Genomic DNA, 19,002 nt, shown 5'->3' with positions numbered 1-19,002 from the left:
CAGAGCTCCCTGCCCAAGGAATACATATTAAGAAATGGCAGGCAGCACCATGAAAAACCAGGACTTGAGGAATGCAATCAGATTGCAATTTTATTTGTGTCTCCCACTTTCCCTTGAAACTGCATTCAGTGAGATAAACATCAGGCAATCTCATGATTTTCTGACCACTCTCTGATCAAAAGTCTGATGGCCATTTTAAGCTGCAAACAGTATCAATCCAGTGATTAAAAAGTCCAGTCTCCTATAATACTAATCAAAGCTGCCAACTCCTTTGAAGACAAGACTTTCCCTTTCTTCCCCAGGGCAGGTGCTGGAGGAAGGGGGAAGGAGTGTGGTAGCTAGTCAAGGTCAGTCTTTGATGCCCTCAGGGCTGGGGAAGGGCAGGATCAGGTGTACATGGTTGATAGGAAAGGTAAAAATAGCAGAAACGTTTTATCTGACTATCATGTTGGGAAGGTGTTTTGTTTTTTCGGGGGGGGGGGGGGGGGGGGGAAGCGTTAACATTGTTTTCTGGGGCAGTTCACAGATAGCTCTCACAGGCCATGATCTTGACCCAGACAAAAGCCTGCTGGTCTAGTATTACTCACTCTCTCCTCTGCCCTTGGGAATCCAGAAATACAACTTTGGTTTATCTTTTATTGAGGCAACTTCTTCCACCTTAATAATTGTACTGGGAGTGAAGGCCAAGCCCCAAGCAGAAACAATTCTCCTTTGTTTTGCTGCCCCATCAACTAGATAGCCCAGGTTTCACCCTCTGATATGCTGGTTGGGGCAGTAGTGTGGTGTCAGACAACAACAGGTCTGTATGTTCCCCTAAACTCCTTCATTTGACAAGGTGAAGGGGACGCTCCCCTCAACTTTCCTCCTTAGATAAGGAAGGAGGACTCCCAGCACAGCCACACTCTCTCCAAAGAAATTCTCATAAAGTTTCCCTGACTCTCCATTTTCTCCACCTTATTTTATCCTCAATATGGTTTGGGGTCTGGTGAACTATGCTTTTCAACTTATCTTCTCTGTAACTTCTGCATATGAAGAAGAGCGGTTCTCAACCTGTGGGTAGCAACCCCTTTGGCGGTCTAACGACCCTTTCACAGGGGTCGCCTAAGACCATCCTGCATATCAGATATTTACATTACTATTCATAACAGTAGCAACATTACAGTTATGAAGTAGCAACGAAAATAATTTTATGGTTGGGTCACAACATGAGGAACTGTATTTAAAGGGCCAGAAGGTTGAGAACCACTGGCCTAGAATCTCCTTTAGAATGTATGTTATTGCATTAATAGAAACCTCCCATATAACACCGTTTAATTTTCAGTGACCAGGTAGGAAAGAAATGACAGAATTATTAGTAGGTATGTAAGTGCTTGATGCTCTCATGCAAAGCCCCTGTAAGAGAATAAAAAATTCAGAGGAGGCCTGAAGCACCTTGCTTCCTACTTACTGAATCTCTTCCTCTTCCGCTCCCCAAACACAGGGGTGGATGTTATCATTGCTGTGCAAGAAAGACCAAGGTGAAGTAGCATCCCAAAATGGCCAGAGGAAGTGGAGCAAATCCAACCACTAAAAGACCACATTGATCCCAAACCTGGTGCTGAGTATCCCAGGCATCTTCCTGTGGGATGAGGACAGTAGACAAGGTCAGGTTGTCATCTGGGAGAAATGAAAGCTGAATGGAGATGGCCAAGTCGCCTCTGATATGGGAGAGAAAGGCCCCAGTCTTTCAACCAATCTTTGGACCAGGAAGTGGAAGAGGAACGGGTAAGAGAACCCACCAGGTATAGATTCAAGAAGTGAAAGAGAAAGAGGATGGCTTGGTTCCTGCCACTGAGTAATTCAAAGCTTCCCAACTGGCCAAGTTGCGTGCCAAGAATGGGCTACAGGTGTGCAACAAGACCTCAAACCCCCAAGCCTTTGGGGCTGCTGGAGATCCTGGACTGGTCACCTCTGGCCATAAGCAGCCTTATTTGGGGCTCTGCAGAGGGTGGCCAAGATGACCGAGATCTGTTGGGACATCCCACAGTGCCTGCAGGTAGGAGTGTAACAAGCACCACTGAACACTGATTCGGCCTCCACGTGCTGGGCAGAGCCAAGGAAAAAGAAGCCCTTCCATCTGAACAGCTATGCTGGCAGCTGAACATGGAGCCCAGACTGCCCAGCGAAGACAAGTGATCCATGGGTCCTCCAGAGGAGCACAGTGCAGACACAGCCCAAGGCGCCACCTGGCTTTGTTAGAGGAGGGGCAGCAGGAAGGCTGAGCTCCTGGTGATGGCCTTCTCATTGGGGATTTCCGCCTGTTAGTAATGGATGTGTCCTTTCAATGGTGACTACTCTAATGATATGCGACAGTCTGCACATTAGTCACCTTAATGTTTTGAAATGCTAGATATAAAAAAGTTCAATTAGATTTGAAAAACATTTGCATTATCACAAGAAATTTCAACAGTAAATTTATCAATAAAAGAAAAGGATGAGCTGCTATAGTCTCCAAATATAACTTCAACTAGTATGAATTTTGGAACAGTTGTAAAACAATGGTTTAAATATGGTTTAATGTAAAGTTACTCATTGGTGGTGAATGTCCAAAATTTGAAGAGATCATAATTGACACTTTTTGATAAGGACTGAGTACAGCCATTTCAAGCATAAAGCTTGATTTTTTAAAAATAAATTACATTTTCAGAAGCACATTCATTTTTTTCATTTAAAATACTGACTCTATTTGGGTGTTTTATGCAAACCTAATATATTTCTCAAATTTTAATTTCCCTTGTATTTACATGATGTAAAAAAAATGATTTTCTATTCACTCTATCTCTTTTTTCATAAATGCCCCAGAACCCCTTCAGGTACCTACAATGTGCTGTAAGAACATTCTCATTTTCCGTATGAGCCATGACACAGCGGTAATTCCCTGCATTTGAGCACATGGTGTAACAATCAGTTTAGGTAAGGGCTCCTTCCAGCACTATCTTGAGCTGGGTGAGGAAGCTTAGGGAAATTTTCCTTGGAGGAAATCCCATCAATGTGCATATTTTTAAGTTTGCATACTTTATCAAGAACATATCCATTGTGTATATTGTGTCAAGGATGTTTCCTAAAATATCTGATCCTCAACTATGGATCTCACTCTCAAGATTCTTGCAAGGATCCCATCTTGGGAGGGCCACGTGTGGATACGAGGCTCAGGCTCTGCCCTCCAGTGGGAAGGCACAGAACAATCTGGGGGCCCTGCACTCTCCCAGGTGTTGATATGACCAAACTACATTTTCTTATCTGGTCATTTGGCCACCTTAAAAAACAAACAAACAAGTTAATCTAATTTTAGCATACTCTTTGGCTAATTTCACTATTTTATCTTTTAAAATACATTCTTTACTAACTCTTTTAACTTATTTCTAATGTTTCATCTTTTTCCTCCTAGTCCAGCGGTTCTCAACCTGTGGGTCGCGACCCCTTTGGCGTCGAATGACTCTTTCACAGGGGTTGCCTAAGACCATCCTGCATATCAGATATTTACATTACAATTCATAACAGTAGCAACATTACAGTTATGAAGTAGCAACGAAAATAATTTTATGGTTGGGTCACAACATGAGGAACTGTATTTAAAGGGCCAGAAGGTTGAGAACCACTGTCCTAGTCCCACCTCGTTGAGGAATGGTAGATGAGAGATACTCAGAGATTTTCAGAAAAGGCATCACATAGATGACCCAGGTCAGAGAAACATGTGGCACTGTAGTCAGGCTCAGTCCTCAGGAAGCCTTGCTGAGCGTCTCGTTGTCCAACTGCTCAGTGCCAGGCGCTTGCACATGCTACTGCTAGTCATTACTCTGACCCTTTCATACAGGTATTAGCAGATCTAGCTTACAGATAAGGACACTGAGGCTCAAAGCGATTCAGCAATTGCCCAAGGACATGTCTCTAGTGATGGGTATGTCAGGAGTTACAGTCAAATCTGTCTATTTGTGAACCTGTGCTCTTTCTATTCCTACAGTGCTTCTCAAACTTTAACATGCTTGTTAGTCTTAAAATGCAGATTCCGATTTAATAGGTGTGGAGTGGGGCCCAAGAGTCTGCATTTCTAACAAGCTCCTGGGTGAGGCAGTTGCTGCTCCCCAGACCACACTTGAGTGAAAATGTGCACGTGGCCTCGGCCAGGCCCCTCCGGGTACACTGGCATCCAGGAGGCGGCCCAGAGAGAGCTGTCGGGGTTATCATTTATGCTCATTTCGTTTGCTTTCGCTGACTGGCTTTTGATCAGGGTTCCAATAGATGGCTAGCAAGAGCTAATTACAATCCCAACTAATACACTGTGTCAGTTGTTATTCATTAACAAATTATGTTCCTGACAAACTGCTCTAGTGTGGTACCCTAAGTACTGTAATTAAAATCTTAGAAAGTTGCATGTGGGCCTAATTGATTTCCTTAATGTATTACTCAGACTAAACATGCCATTATTTTGTGTCTTGATGTTTATGAAGGGGCAAACTGCTGCTGCCACCCAGGCAGCAGAGGGAGAGCCGCTGGGTGAGCGGGGGAGCTTGCCAGCTCTGGGGGGCCTGCTCACTTCCCTAGCAGTGCCACTCGAACAACATTCAAATGACAGTGGTGGCTGCTTTCCACCAGAAATATTCACACTGAAAGGGATGGAGGATAATTGGATTTATGTTTATAATTTGTGCATCCTCCTTGGATTTCCAAACTTCGGGAATGCTACGATGACTCTAGTGTACCCACGGAGAAATGGAGAGATGCTTCCCCAGGAAGTCATGGCCCCATGGCCCAGAGGCTCTCCCTTTTGGTACCAAGCACCAGAGGGCAGAAAGGGAGGGCGAACTGGGGACAATGTCTATGCTTAAAAGTCATGTATGATGCAGACAAGTCCAAGTGTACTGGTATTTGGCAAATCTGAAATAATAAGGACAGCCAATATCTATACTGAAAGCCACTGAATTAGACTGTATGTAGTTATTCCTTCATGTGTTCAATAGCCTTTTAATGAGTACCTAGGATGGGCAAGGCTTGGGTGAGGCAGTGTTTGATGTAAAAAAACAAACAAACAAAAACATGCGAAATAAGCACAATCATAACAGCAGAAAACATGTATTACATGCCAGGCACTATTCTAGAAACTGTAAACATATTAATTCCTGCTCAGTTCCTATGAAGTAGGTACTCGCATTGTCCCTGTTTTACAAATGAGAAAACTGAGGCAACAGAGAAGGTATGGGACTTGCCTAAGGTTGCACAACCAGGATTTAGATCCAAGCAGTGTGGCTCTCCTTACTTGAACCCTTGTGCTATCCTGCCTCTCTTAAGTATAATAATGATAGCTAATGAGGACTTAGCATGTTCTTATGAGTAATTCGGTCCTCACAAAACCCTAATGATGTAGGTACTGTCATTATCCCCATTTCACATTGAGGAAACTGAAGCACAGAGAGGTTGCTTAACTGCCTCAAGGTCTCATGGTTGTAAGTGGCAGGGTGAGGATTTGAGCTGAGGCCCTGAACTTATATTTTTAATCTCCATGCTTCTTAGATAGAACTAGCAGAGATCTGAGAAATCATATAGGGATTTGGGGCCTGCACAGGTCAACCAATGTAAGTAATTAAACTCCAGGTGAGCTTGCTCCATATTTCGGACAGATGGAGAGGAAGGTCCAGGTAAAAAGTGCAGACTTGGGACGTGAAGGCAGACGTCTGATGCCCAAGGCTGCCCCTGACCTCTGTATCATCATGCCTCTTGTACACCCACAGTTCTCTGAGGCCGTCTCCCTGCCCTCTGCCCCACTCACCCTCACTCAGCCTCCAACACAACAGGATGGACCACAGTGTCTAAGGACACACTTAACAGCTTAGTAATATGTTCCATTATTCGCTATGCAGTGCATGTTGAAGAAACTAAAATGTGATTAATTCTGGAAGTTCCTTTCATTTTGTATGAGGGCACACATAAAAAAAATGCAAATTATAGCCTAGCCAGCATGGCTCAGTGGTTGAGCATCGACCTATGAACCAGGAGGTCATGGTTCGACTCCTGGTCAGGGCACTCCAGGTGGCAGGCTCAATCCCCAGTGGGGGGCGTGCAGGAGACAGCTGATCAATGGTTCTCTCTCTCCCTCTTCCTTCTTCTCTGAAATCAATAAAATCTATTTTTTGAAATGCAAATGATAAAAGGCAGACATTTCTCACATTTTTCTGATTTTAAAAAAATAAAGTGTCGGTTGTGCGGTCTTTTGGAAAAATTGGGCTATTGTGTTTGCTGGAACAGGAGATGGGGCTTTTCAACAGGTTATAATCTCACGCTGTACTGCCACACTCAATGAGAACGCCCATTACCCGCTGGCTGCCCTGTGCATGATGGGCCTCCCTGGTGTTTTCAAGTTCTCTCCTTGGTTCCCGAACCACAACTTGATATGACTCATCCCCACTAGCCTGAGTCACTTCCTATGTCGATGGTTCACAGCTCCCTCATCACAAACTGCATTATTTCTGCTTCTCTCAGACGAGTGCCTTTGAGTACACCCGACGTAGGTTTCCAGATCATTCTACCCTGAAACTTCTGCACAGGCATCACAAATTCCCTTCCTCCAGTTTCTGGGTATGAGCTACCCACCATCCTTGGTGAGCTCCCTCTTTGAGCCGCTTCCACTCATTATTAAGCACATTTTCCTCTCGGGTAAACCAACTGGCTTTTCATTGATCCCTTTTTACATATAATATTCTTTAACTGTTTTTAATGCATATATGTATATATATATTTATATTTTAATATTAGCAGCCAATACTGTAATTTTTTTTATCACATTACTAAGCAAAAACTGAATTTAAATTCAAAGAATCATGTAGACAGACTATTCATCCCTGCAAACTCCATTGTCAATTCTTATGCAGGATCTTGGCGCACTGATGACTTGGCTAATAAAAATGCCTTCTGAAGTTAAAAATCGCTCCCGGGCAGTGCTACCTTTCAATAAGAGAGTTCTCAGAAACACCTGACAGAACTCGGTTGCCTATGACAGATTTTCCCCTCTCCACAAGTCACCGCCTGCAAGCAGAGATGGAGGCAATGCAATCATCAGAAAAGCTTCAGCTACTCTTTTCAATGTATTTGGTATATAAGAAAACATCTGGTTTATGGGCGAGTGTTCAGAATACAGAATACTTGTGAGACAGAGAGGATGCCATTACCTAATAAAGACAGAATTTCTTTTTTCTTTTCTTTCTTTTTTCTGGAACTGCCATTGGGAGGTTTCTGGCAGTTTTTAGTTTTGGGAAGTTGAGAGAGCTCTCAGAATCTTTGGAACAGATAGATTCCTTTGGTTTGTGCAAAATTATTAGGATTGGTCCTGTAGTTATTCAAATACAGGGTGGGGCAAAAGTAGGTTTACAGTTATTCGTATGGAAAATAATACATTAATAATCATGCAAGAATAAACTCTTTCATGTACTCACAACTGTAAACCTACTTTTGCCCCACCCTGTGTAAAGCAAGTGCCTATCCATTGTCCTTGGTGACTGCAATGAAGTCACCATAAACCTGAATGATATTGCAGATAAAGATGCCAAATGTCCTGCTCACTGATGTAAGTGGGACCTGTTCAGCCAGAACCATGCCCCAGAAGCACATGCCTACATGGGAATCTAGAGTAGGACCACTGGTATCTAAGTGGTATTTAAAGAGTAAATAACACTAACCTTTTGAAATGTATTTTCAACTACTTGAGTTAGTTCACAACTTTCTTGGTACACATTTAAAAAAAAAAGACATTTTAGAGAATATTTCATGTTTTACATAATATTCTAGTAAACACATGCCAGAAATATCTAACACAAACAAAAGTTTCATGAAACAATACTTATCCTTATCTACACTAATAAAAGAGAAACATGCAAATTGGTGTCACTCCACTACACCCACCAGCCAATCAGAGCAACTATGCAAATTAACCCAACAAAGATGGCGGTTAATTTGCATACGCAGGCACAGAGCGAAGACTGAAGGCTCTGGCTGGAGTGAAGACTGAAGACTGAAGACTGAAGAGGCTTGCTTTCAGGTAGCAGAGAAGCCAAGTCGCACTGCAGCCGGAGGGGAGAAGCCAAGCCTCGCTGTGGCCGCAGTGGAGAAGCCTAGCCTTGAGGCTTGGCTTCTCCACTGTGGCCGGACCAAAGGCTTCTGTCCCAGGTGCCGGAGGGAAACCAGTGCTAGCAGCCAGGGGAAGGAAGGCCTACTGCGCAAATCTTCGTGCAACGGGCTTCTAGTTACATATAATGCTGATATTTCTATATATCCTATATCATTGTTTTAATGTTGGTCATGTCCCACTGAATTCATATTATGACCTGTTAATGGGTCATCATTTGCAGTCCGAAAAACATCCAACTATTGTAATTGCTTTGTCTGAGTCCAGGAGTCAATCTGTGGCATCCAAGAGATTGGTGGCCTTTGGCTTTGAAGTTCAGGGACCTATAATAATGTCAGCAGTTGACTTTAAAACTTTCCAAATAGACTGTGAGATACTATAGACGAGCCAGTTAGTTTCAGCTTTAACTCTGGGGGTACCTGGGGTGGTCAGGGGGCACTCTCATCTGCAGTTCATCCTCCGCTGCTTCTGCAGTCTGTATCTCAGCCAATTGTCCCAGCTTTGCCAATTTGCACTCAGAATGTCAAAAATGAGTTTTTATGGTGGAAAGTGATGTCCTGTTGATCAGCAAAAAATGTCAGAAATGGGCTCCTATTAGTGAAATTAAAAGTACTCGTTGTCAAATATAAAAAGAACACTCATAATGAAGATGTTTCTAAGACTACTTAAAAAAGTATTTTTAATATGTGAACTGGCTAAGGTATCTTTACTCTTGTACAATTAGGGTGGCAGAATCCAGGGAACTGGGCAGCCAACAGCCCCAGGGAGACTCGATTGTTGCTAAAAGGCTCTACGTGCACCCCCAGCGTATGACAACTGATGTGAACTATCCTTGTCTGATAGCGACAGAAAGGTGACAGGATCCTGACTCTGTAGTCTTGGCTTTTGTCTCCAGTGAACCATCCAAAAGGCCAGAGGCTGTGACTTCATCAAGCTTCCAGAATAGATAGCGTGAGCTGTTTTGTGCCTGCTTGCTAGTAAATGTGTGTTCAGCACATGTTTGCTGCGTGGCAGAATCTGGTCTGAGACTGGCTTTCATTATAACATGGTAGGGAGGTTATGTGGGAGTGTCCAACTATCACCCACTTCAAACATCCTTGGGGTGACTAGTGTTATCTTTTTTAAAAACCTCTAAGGGCTATGATTACCAAATGGATTAAATCCAGTTCATAGGCCCCTTCTACACTTGTAAATCTATGTGGAGATCAAGGGATGCAGAGAAGCAGGTCACTTTGTGGGAATGGCTGACAAATGCGGCCAGCAGAACAGATATGTAGAGCAAGCGAGTGTCCTCTCGAATCTCAGAATTCACTGGTGAGGAAAGCCCAGCAGAGGACGGGTCTTCAAAGGACGGGGACTTTGGGCCATTTTACTGTAGATCATAAAAGGAAATATGACCTTATTTGGTAAGCAGAGGCTGCTGAGTTCTGAAAACCATAAGTCACATTGGAATCACAGTATATAACAAGAAGGATTTTGTTGACGTTCCATTCTATTTAAAGGTTGGTGTTTTAGTTACGAAGTTCACTGTCTCAGTATAATAATGTAGCAGGGAAAATGGTAGGACTCCATTTAAGTCTAAGATACATCCACTGCTGAATTTCAGACCTTTCTGATGAGTCAAAGGGACAGGCTGTAACTGAATAACCACAAGGAAGGGGCTTTGTGAATTATGGGGCTATTTGGAAGGAAGCTGGTCGAGAAGGTTTGACAAGTGTCTGAGAGATGGAGATGAAATGATGGGTTTGGGATCTGCCTTGTATATCTCCCTGGCCATGAACTAGACCTGTTCTCTCTGGGCTGCAGGCAGAATCAAAAGGGAACCTGAGGCCCTGGCTGGTTTGGCTCAGTGAATAGAATGTCAGCCTGCGGACTGAAGGGTCTTGGGTTTGATTCCAGTCAAGGCCATGTGCCCAGGTTGCGGGCTTGAGATATATATATAATTTTATTTTATTTTATTTTTAAGGAAACCTGAGGATATTGCTCCCAGCACATTGGACTTGGGAATTAGGTGTAACCCAGATGGGGAGAGGGGTCTTCTCTTCACTGCTGTATGGATTCAACACAGAGAAGATTCAAGGGCATGCAGTCAGGCTCGGCATCTTGGGTATCACTTAGAGAGCACAGTGTTGCCATCCCAGGCCCTGGCATCAGTGATGGTTCTGAGATGTGACCACTGAGGCGCTTTTCAGTCAGTGGACAGGACTTGAGAGCAGTGTTTGCTGACTCATACAATTTGGGGCAAAAGCCAAAAACTTTTGGTCATTACCCGCACTGAGCTCCACTGTGCCTATTTATGGAGCAAGAGTTAAGGAAACTTGGATTAAATTTGGGAATCTGGGAATCACATTAGAATCGTGGTGATTCTGGATTATCCTTTTAAAATAGAGTCTGTGAGACACTGCCGAGACGTGTGGATTAGCATGCCCCGTGGCTGATACTGCCCCTGGCCTGTGGTCACCCTGCTTCTCCACCTCGGGCAGGACTTAGCCAGCCAGAGCGCCACACCTCATGAACGGGCCTTCCGGGCAGCTCCAGGCCCTGGGGACCCCTGTCTGGCTGCTTACCCGCAGCCCACCAGCCGCAAACATCCTCAGAGCTAGGCCTAGGGTGGGTGGCTACTAGGTGTGGCAGAGGTGGCATCCCCATAGCCATGCCAGCTGGCGGTATAGCTCGGTCAGAAGTACCAGATTGTGGTGGTTGGTGGGGCAGTGTGGGCAAGTTAATGTCCACCATCCAGTCCATGAGGTCCTATTTTGTAATGGATTATGATCCAACCATCAGGATCCCTACACACAGCAGTGTGTGATAGATGACTGAGCGGTCAAGCTAGATATTCCACACAGAGCAGGACAAGAAGAGTTGGAGCTCTGAGAAACAACATATGAGAGGCTTTCCTGTTGGTCTTTTCAGTCACAAGACAGTTTTGAAGAAATCTGTAAGTTTCAAAGACAGATTCTCAGAGAAAAGGATTGTGATGCATGTCCAATGATTTTAATTGGTAACCATGCAGATCTGGATGATCAAAGGCAGGTGACCCAGGAAGGACAGCAGTGAGCACACATCTGAAGGCGACTTACATGGAGGCGTCAGCAAAGGTTAGGATGAGTGCAGATCAAGCTCTGCATCAACTTGCCCAGTGTAGGAAGAAATTTCAAAAGCAGGAATGTCCTCTTTCACCAGAACCAATGCAAAAAGAAAAAGACAAGAAAGGCTGCATTGTGTCATTTTCTCAGAATCTCTTGATTTTTAGCTACCAACTGCCAGGAAAAGCTCTCATCTTCTCCTTCTCTCCATACAGTTTATGTCACGTTGGTACCTTTCTAGCCTTAGACAAATGGTCCCCGTGGTAGCCTTAGACCAAGAAGCTGGCTAATCCTTTCCATGAAGCTAATTCCATGGTCATTTCAAGACAGATATAAAGGGAACACTAAGGCAACTCCAAAGATCACCTTATTATTTTCATACATATATCTATATATACAGACACATCCTTTTTCAAGGGCTCACATTTTAATAGGGAGGAATAAGATTTGGAGTCTGAGCTGTTTGCCAAGCTGAAGTCATAAATTCTGAAATCACTTTTAACTTCTGGAATCATAATGGCCACTGTTACTCAACATAGGAAGTTTTCTAATGTGAATTTTTGCCTATCTCTATAACTCTTGCTGTCACCTTCAGTTACCTTATACTAACCTGAATCCTCAAAAATGAGACATCACAGACCTTTACTGATGCTACAGCCTTTGTTTTCCAGTAGCCAAAATAATGCCTATTGTATTTATGAATTAAAGACTCATTTAAAAGCCTTTATTATTACTCCTACTCTTAAAGATGATAATATTCTATGTGGCCAAATATTTGGACTCATTCTGGACTTAGGCATTTCAATGTTCTTGGTTTTCTGATTTAACTCTTTTCACAACCATGTTGAGAGTAAAAATAAAGAATTAATTTATGGGAGGCAAGCGATCAATGTATGTCTCTCTCTCTCCCTCTCTCTCTCAAATGAAAATAAAAAAACAAACAAAAAACCATATCCTTGGGTAAGGATTTTTTAAAAAGGGAATCCATTGGCTCATGTAACTGAGCAGTTTAAGAGTATACGTGGATTCAGATAAGGCTTGATGCAAAATTTACATAATATTGTTGCAAAGGAGCTGAAGAAATTGATGCAAGACAGGAAAAAAAACAACACCCAGATATGTAGCACATCAATATTAAAATGTTTGTCTACATGATAAATGAAAAAAATAGCAATTTTATTTTCATTTTCCTAAGCAGGTGGTTGAAGTGGGATTTGAACACAAGTCAGTTGACCCTGAAATTCCTATTCTCTTACCAATATCCTTCCTATACTATATCCTTCACATCAGTTCCATTTGGAATCCTGAACTAGAAAAAGGCAGAAACATAAAAGAAAATACTGTCTATCCGATCTATGAAGATGACAAAAGACTTAGAAATGCCACCTGGGAAAACTTAATGGAAATGGGGATTGTTTTTCTCATTGCTAAATTTGTAAAGGCTATGAAATAATGTAACTTCTCAGGAATCTTTAACTGTTTAACTATTGCCTTTTATTGAGAGAGAATCATGAAAGGATTCTGACCAGCTGGCAGAAAGGAATAGGATTGAATCTAAGCCAAAGGGAATCAGCTTAGTCACAACAAATACATTTCTCAACAGATTAAGGTACAACACAGGGATGGGTGGAGTAGAAATATATCGTCTGCCTCTGCATCCTCCCCAGTTCCTGTTATCCTGACGGATCCGTGAAAAATGATGCCCCCCTTCTCCCAGTGTAAAAGTGGTCATGTGGCCCAGGCTGACCAATCAATATTCTTGTCACTCTGGTCATGGTGAAAGGTTCAAAGACAGGCATGTGATATAAGCAGAGCCATGATTAGTGAAAAAGGAATAGAAAACATATTATATTTAAGGATATTTAAGGATAAACACCCAGACCACAAAAGAGGAGAGGAAGAGAAAAGCAGAAAACAAAATAGAATATTAGTCACCAAGTGATTTTTGTAGTAAATAATAGAATATGACATGCAATAGTGCAATTTTCCTTTGCCAGTCCATCAATGCTCTTGTAAGCAGAATCTTCCCTAGGACTTTTCTGCCAGAGTAATCAGAATACCTCTTTTCCCTTGGGGTTGGCAGCCAGTGCATCCCTGAACTTCCAAGTCATGTGAGCCAATAAATGTCCTATTTTGCCTGAGCTGATGTGTTCAGAGTTCTGTTTTCTAACAAGAAGTTTTCACCCACATACCAGCTCACACTCACATTTGTTGTAATTCCTTTTATGAGTCTATTTACGTGAGATGCCTTGCATGCGGGAGGATGGCCAGTTGAACACCTCTAGAGATCGGTTCCCTTCACACCAGGGATCCCATGGTGAGTGTAACAAAAATAAAAAGAAATGCAGGGCGAGTGTGATTCTCACTTCAGATTCTGGGAAGTGCATTCATGGCCCCCACGGTCCATAAATATGACCCCAGAACTCTTAGGCGGGAGACATCTAAGTGATTTACAATGTGTAATAGATAAAACCACAATCCTTTTTCCTTTGTTGCATGAGAAATGAAAAGTTGATTCCTATTTACCATCCTTCACACAAGCCAGATTCTGGGCCACGTTATCAGCTGCCATTTGACCAGCCAAAACAGTGCTTTTTAAACGTTCTTTGTAATACTCATCCAATAGAGCAAACTTATCGACCTGGATGTGAGCTGGAAGCAAGGTTGTGATGAATAAACACTAGCTGCAGCAAATTAAAGCCTTTCTGAGAGCCTTTATAACTTGGGGCTTCAGGGAACAGATAAAGGACCTGAGCCGAGTCTCTAACCTGGGTTCTGTGGAGAAGGGGAAAGACAACGAGGCACAGTATAAATGCCACCGCCTGTGGAGCTGCACGTTTTATCCCACTTTATCCTCACGACTGTTTTGTAAAGGAGGCATTTTTAATTCATGGATATTCACATAGAAAAATGGAGACTCACAAAGGTCAAGGTTTGCCCAAGGTCGTAAACTGGTACTTGGGGGATCTAGGACTCAAGCTCAGGTCTGGCTTGTCCAAGGCCTGTGCTCTTCTCAAAAGCCCGTGTTTTATTCCACAGGCGATGTGGCCATCTACAGCTGGGTTTATTAACAGGTTTGCATGTAAGGCATTCCTTCAAGAGCTAGACTTCTAGGCAAGACCTCTGAAGAAATCAAATCACACCCACAATTCTTACAGTACGGTTTGGTCTTCTCTTCTAGAAGGATGCTCTTCTACAGAATCTGTTCACTGCCTTGAAATACTCTCTTATCAAATCTCAGTTCAAAGGCTGGGTATGTCCCAGCAAACAAACATCTTCCTTATTCTTCGCCACTGGCTCAACAATGCATTCCTCCCGCTCACAAAAAAATCATAACCTCATCTATGGTATATCGCATGACACACCCAATCCATCTTATAGTTACTGCCCTAATTGTATGTATCCTTAACTAAAATGTTTACATAGTTGTGATGGAATCAACTTTATTAATTTTGCAGTATCCACACATTTCCCCTCTCCCTGAGTCTGCCAAAGAGACCCTGTAATTAATTACCTGCCCAGCTTTCCTCCCTAGGAGACACAAAAAAATAAAAGAATTCCTCTAATTATTTTGTGCTTGTTTGTGCCTCTATTAATCTGACTCTTCTCCGAGACGGAACCACCTGGGACTAGATGCTATAGAGCTGCACAGTGACAGCTGTGAAAAGCTAGCAGTGCACCAGGTACAGAGGCACACATGCCTGGTGGCTGCAGGGCAGGATGATTCCTGGAGCCACAGCGTCCCTGGTGTGTTTTCCACCGTGTTATCAGGGGGATTACATGAAACAATGTACATGGAAATTCTTTCTGAACTACAAACACTGTGCACATGTGAGCTGTTAGAACCAGGTGGTGTGCGCAGTGGAGGGTACCTTTTGCCCGGGGGGTAAGCATTTCAGTTTACATAACACTTTTCATTCCGGGAACCCCAGACCCTTGTGAATGTTATCCTGAGAAATATCACTTAAACATGCACATAAATAAACAGAGTCTAGCAAATGCAGGCACCAAGTATGATGACAATGATGAAGGTCTTAAATAAGAACGTCAACGTTTTGACATGTCAGCTCTCAAGGATGTTGCCACCGTAGTCACAACAACTTCTGAGGGGAAAAACAATTCTCAACATGAATGTTTCCCCTCAGTGTTGACTGTTTGGGTGAGGAGGGAGGAAGAGGGGAATGGAAGTGGGAAAATATTTTAAAATGTGAATTTTATTTCCCTAGCAAGACACCGGAAAACTAAATATAACTGTACAACTCTGTTTAAGAGTTTCTTTTTGTTTCCTGGTGGTAAAGGGAGAAAAAGTAAGCTGTCATTATCAGAATGATCAAACGCAGAGAGAAAAGAGGCAAAGGTAAGTAAACACCAATTACAGCACTGCCAATTTGTGCGGGTCGGGCTCCTTCCAAACTATAATACGAATGGACTTGAGGACTTGGGGATGGGGATGATGGGGGTGAGGAAGAGAGAGCTGCCAGAATACAAGACGGGAGGCGTAGAGAAACAGCCCCTGGTACAGTGGGAGCAATTCAATCGGGCACAGCCCTGCACATTCCCATGCATCAGCTCCACGTGGTGTGCTGGTACAGATCTGGCTGCGGGCTCACTGCCTTTGTTTGGGTAGCTAGGCATGAAAAAGAACCATCCGCAACCAGAGCGCAACTCAATTCCCAATTCCTCTCTGGAAACCATCCGTTGGCATCATGAAATATTCTGGGTAAAGGCTGTGCTTTGGCTGGGCAAAAGAGGAATTTCAGACCCTCCATCAGGATCTTTGTGGCTGAAGCTAAGCCAGTTCTTGGAAACCGACAGAAGAGTCTGTACCTCTGGAATAGTTCGTGTTGCCCCGGCATCTCACTGTTCCTGCCAATGACAAACAGAACCCCCTGACAATTTTTCCTCTCCCTCCTGGCAAAGGCAATGATGGCACAGCTGTTTTCTCACTATAAAAAGACAGTCACTCCTCTCTGTCACTCCAGCCTATGGCAAAAGGTCAATGCACGCCAGTGATTGAACTGCCATGAGTCCTGTGAAGAAATGCAAATCCACCAGGAGAGGCTCTAAGATTCCTAATCGTTTTATCCCGTGCCAGCACGAAGCTTGAGGGTGCTGCTCACTCTATTTTGAATGAATGCAGGACAAGGAATTTGGATAAATGTTGCATTATCTGCTGTTTATGGGAATCTTTATTCAGGGTAACTTTAATTCCCACCTTTTTTTCTCCTCTTGGGTCAGGGAAGACACTTTATCATTAAATAACTGCTATGCTTTTGTACTGAGTACCTAATGGGTTCGAGACACATCTGAGAAACATAATAAAAACTGGAAGAAAGAATAAGTAGACTTCCAGTAAGCATGAAAAACTACACACAAATGTGCCTTTCCCTTCCCAAACTCTCTAAAACATTAAAAAATAAAACTTGAATCTACAAAAACAAAGAAAAGAGAACAGGAGACGACAGCCACAATATTTTGGAAATGAAAACCCAAGGAGAGGAAGGAAAGGGGGTATGGGAGGAGGATCGACCAGAAGCAAACCAGTTCATGCCTCAATCCCCAGAAAGTCTCAGGAATTGATGCCAGGTGCCTCTGAAAGCAGAAATAGGTTTGAAAATAGGGCAAATGATTGATTGCAAGTTTTGTAAGAAGTGAGCAATCTCCCAGGTCCCTTCACCAGCTCTTTGTGGCCAGGCAGCCACAATCCCTACCCCCGTGGAACATCAGGGGGTCCCTTGTGCTCACGCTGTGCAGATGTGTTCTGGACTCTGGAACACCAGACACAGTCACAGTGGAGTGAGTCACCACAATTAAATGGGGAGATTGAGTGAAAAAAATCACATAATAAACATCAAGTCCGACCCAACCCCACTCCCTTCTTTATGTTAGTTGTAAGAAATATTGCCATTCAAGCTTAAAACTGCAGACAGGAGAGAGAAAACTGATCACAAAGCATTAGGGAAAAGAATGGCATCTGCTCATCTGTAGCAACACCAGCAGCTTGACCTTGATTTGCTCTCCACATGCTTGGTTCTACAGCTTTGACTTCATACTTTAGGCTCCCACAAAATATTGGTGTTTGCCTCTGTAAGTGCTTGATATGGTGTATCCACCCAGCCCTGGGTTCTCAACCTACAGAGATCCTGAGGAACTGCCTTATGAAGGAAGGCCAGCGTGGATTGTTCCCTGGACCCTCTGTTCCTTGCATAGTACTCTCAATTCCCTGTTCTCCTCTTGTGATTATAATCTAAAATGCAACTGCAGCAGCCAATCCCAAATATATTTCTGACTCCTGCAATGTAGCCAAAGATTAATTTCATCACACTTTCCTTTTTTGCTGATGATGGAAGGAACAATTGGATCATGGCTTGCTTTGATGAATAAATAAGTGGCCTGGTGACATCTGGAGTGGCAGCCTTCTAAATCCGAAATCGCCATAAAACTGCAGACACAGATACTGAACCTGAGGTGGAGACAACGGGTTCAAGGACCATAGATTTGATGTTACCTCACCACCCAAACATTGGCCTTGATTTCCCTTTCTTGGCTGCATTCAGGGGCCAAATGCCAACTCTTCATAGACTATGTAATGGAAATGAGAAGGTGATGCTCAGAAAATCCACCAGAGTCTATGGAGCCTGCAGCAGCCAGTATGCTTGACACATACTGTAATCCTGTTGTTACAAGTGTTCTTTTTTTTTTTTTTTAATCTTTATTGTTGAAAATATTACATATGTCTCCCACCCCAGGCCTTCCCCACCTTACTGTCTGTGTCCATGGGTTATGCATATATGCATACAAGTTCTTTGGTTGATCTCTTCCCATCCAGCCCCACCTTCCTAAGTATTCTTTTAATGTAATAAGAAAAAAGAGAATAATCTCATCTTTTTAGGCAGCTGATGGTGAAGATGATCACTTTTGCTTTCGGCAAACCAATGGAGGAGAAAGTCAATCCCCATGGTCTAAAAACGAAAGTGAGAACCTCATTTTTTAAAAAAATATATATTTTATTGATTTTTTTACAGAGAGGAAGGGAGAAGGATAGAGAGTCAGAAACATCGATCAGCTGCCTCCTGCACATGCCCCACTGGGGATGTGCCTGCAACTAAGGTACATGCCCTTGACTGTAATCAAACCTGGGAACTTTCAGTCCGCAGGCTGACGCTCTATCCACTGAGCCAAACCGGTTAGGGCGAGAACCTCATTTTTATACTTGGAAGAATTTAAGAGAAACAATCTGTAGGAAATTGAATGGACACAACTGTATTGTGCCTCTGGTTCCTGCGTTTTGTGTTTGAACTTGGTCTCTGCCATTGAGCCTTCCACCGGTAAGGCTGGCCCCACTTAACTCATGAGAGAGAATCGGCACATTCCCAAGGTTGAAATGCAGTGTGAATCTGGAAAGATAGTGTTATTAACTGAAATTTGCAATAGAGGAGAGGAGCAATTGGCAACTGAGGGAAAGAAGATGATAAGTTTTTTAGAGAGCATGGTGAATTTGAAATACCTGCAGGATATTCAGGTTGAGGTTCTTGTGAGCACTGAAAGTGTCACAAGAAAACCAGGAAACTGAGCGCAGGGGATCAATTAAGTTCACTTAAATAGATTTGGAATTCCTTTAATTAGAGCAGCGATTGTGAACTGGTGTATTGTAAGAATTTTTAAAACATACAATACCTGACTACTCAGTCAGAGGCACAACAGTAGCCCTCCAGTGTGAATCAATCAAAATTATACCTTTTTATTTTTTATCAGATAGGCAAA

General features: G+C 43.1%; 1 protein-coding gene and 1 pseudogene across 1 annotated transcript in view; one reads left to right on the top strand and one right to left on the bottom strand.

Annotated features, from left to right (window-relative positions):
• The window catches only part of UTP14A (UTP14A small subunit processome component), a 71,130-nt gene that overhangs the window by 29,716 nt on the left and 22,412 nt on the right, over positions 1 to 19,002 (bottom strand). The gene's annotated exons all lie outside the window — the stretch shown is intronic.
• On the top strand, positions 1,997 to 11,505 carry LOC139021036 (ras-related protein R-Ras2 pseudogene; annotated as a pseudogene).

The sequence above is a fragment of the Myotis yumanensis genome, unplaced genomic scaffold (assembly GCF_028538775.1).
Source record: "Myotis yumanensis isolate MYYU_CA2020_CCGP unplaced genomic scaffold, mMyoYum1.0.hap1 SCAF_12, whole genome shotgun sequence".
In the NCBI taxonomy this organism is placed as follows: domain Eukaryota; kingdom Metazoa; phylum Chordata; class Mammalia; order Chiroptera; family Vespertilionidae; genus Myotis; species Myotis yumanensis.
The sequence above is the reverse complement of the archived record's forward strand: the minus strand, read 5'-3'. Positions and strand labels throughout refer to the sequence as shown.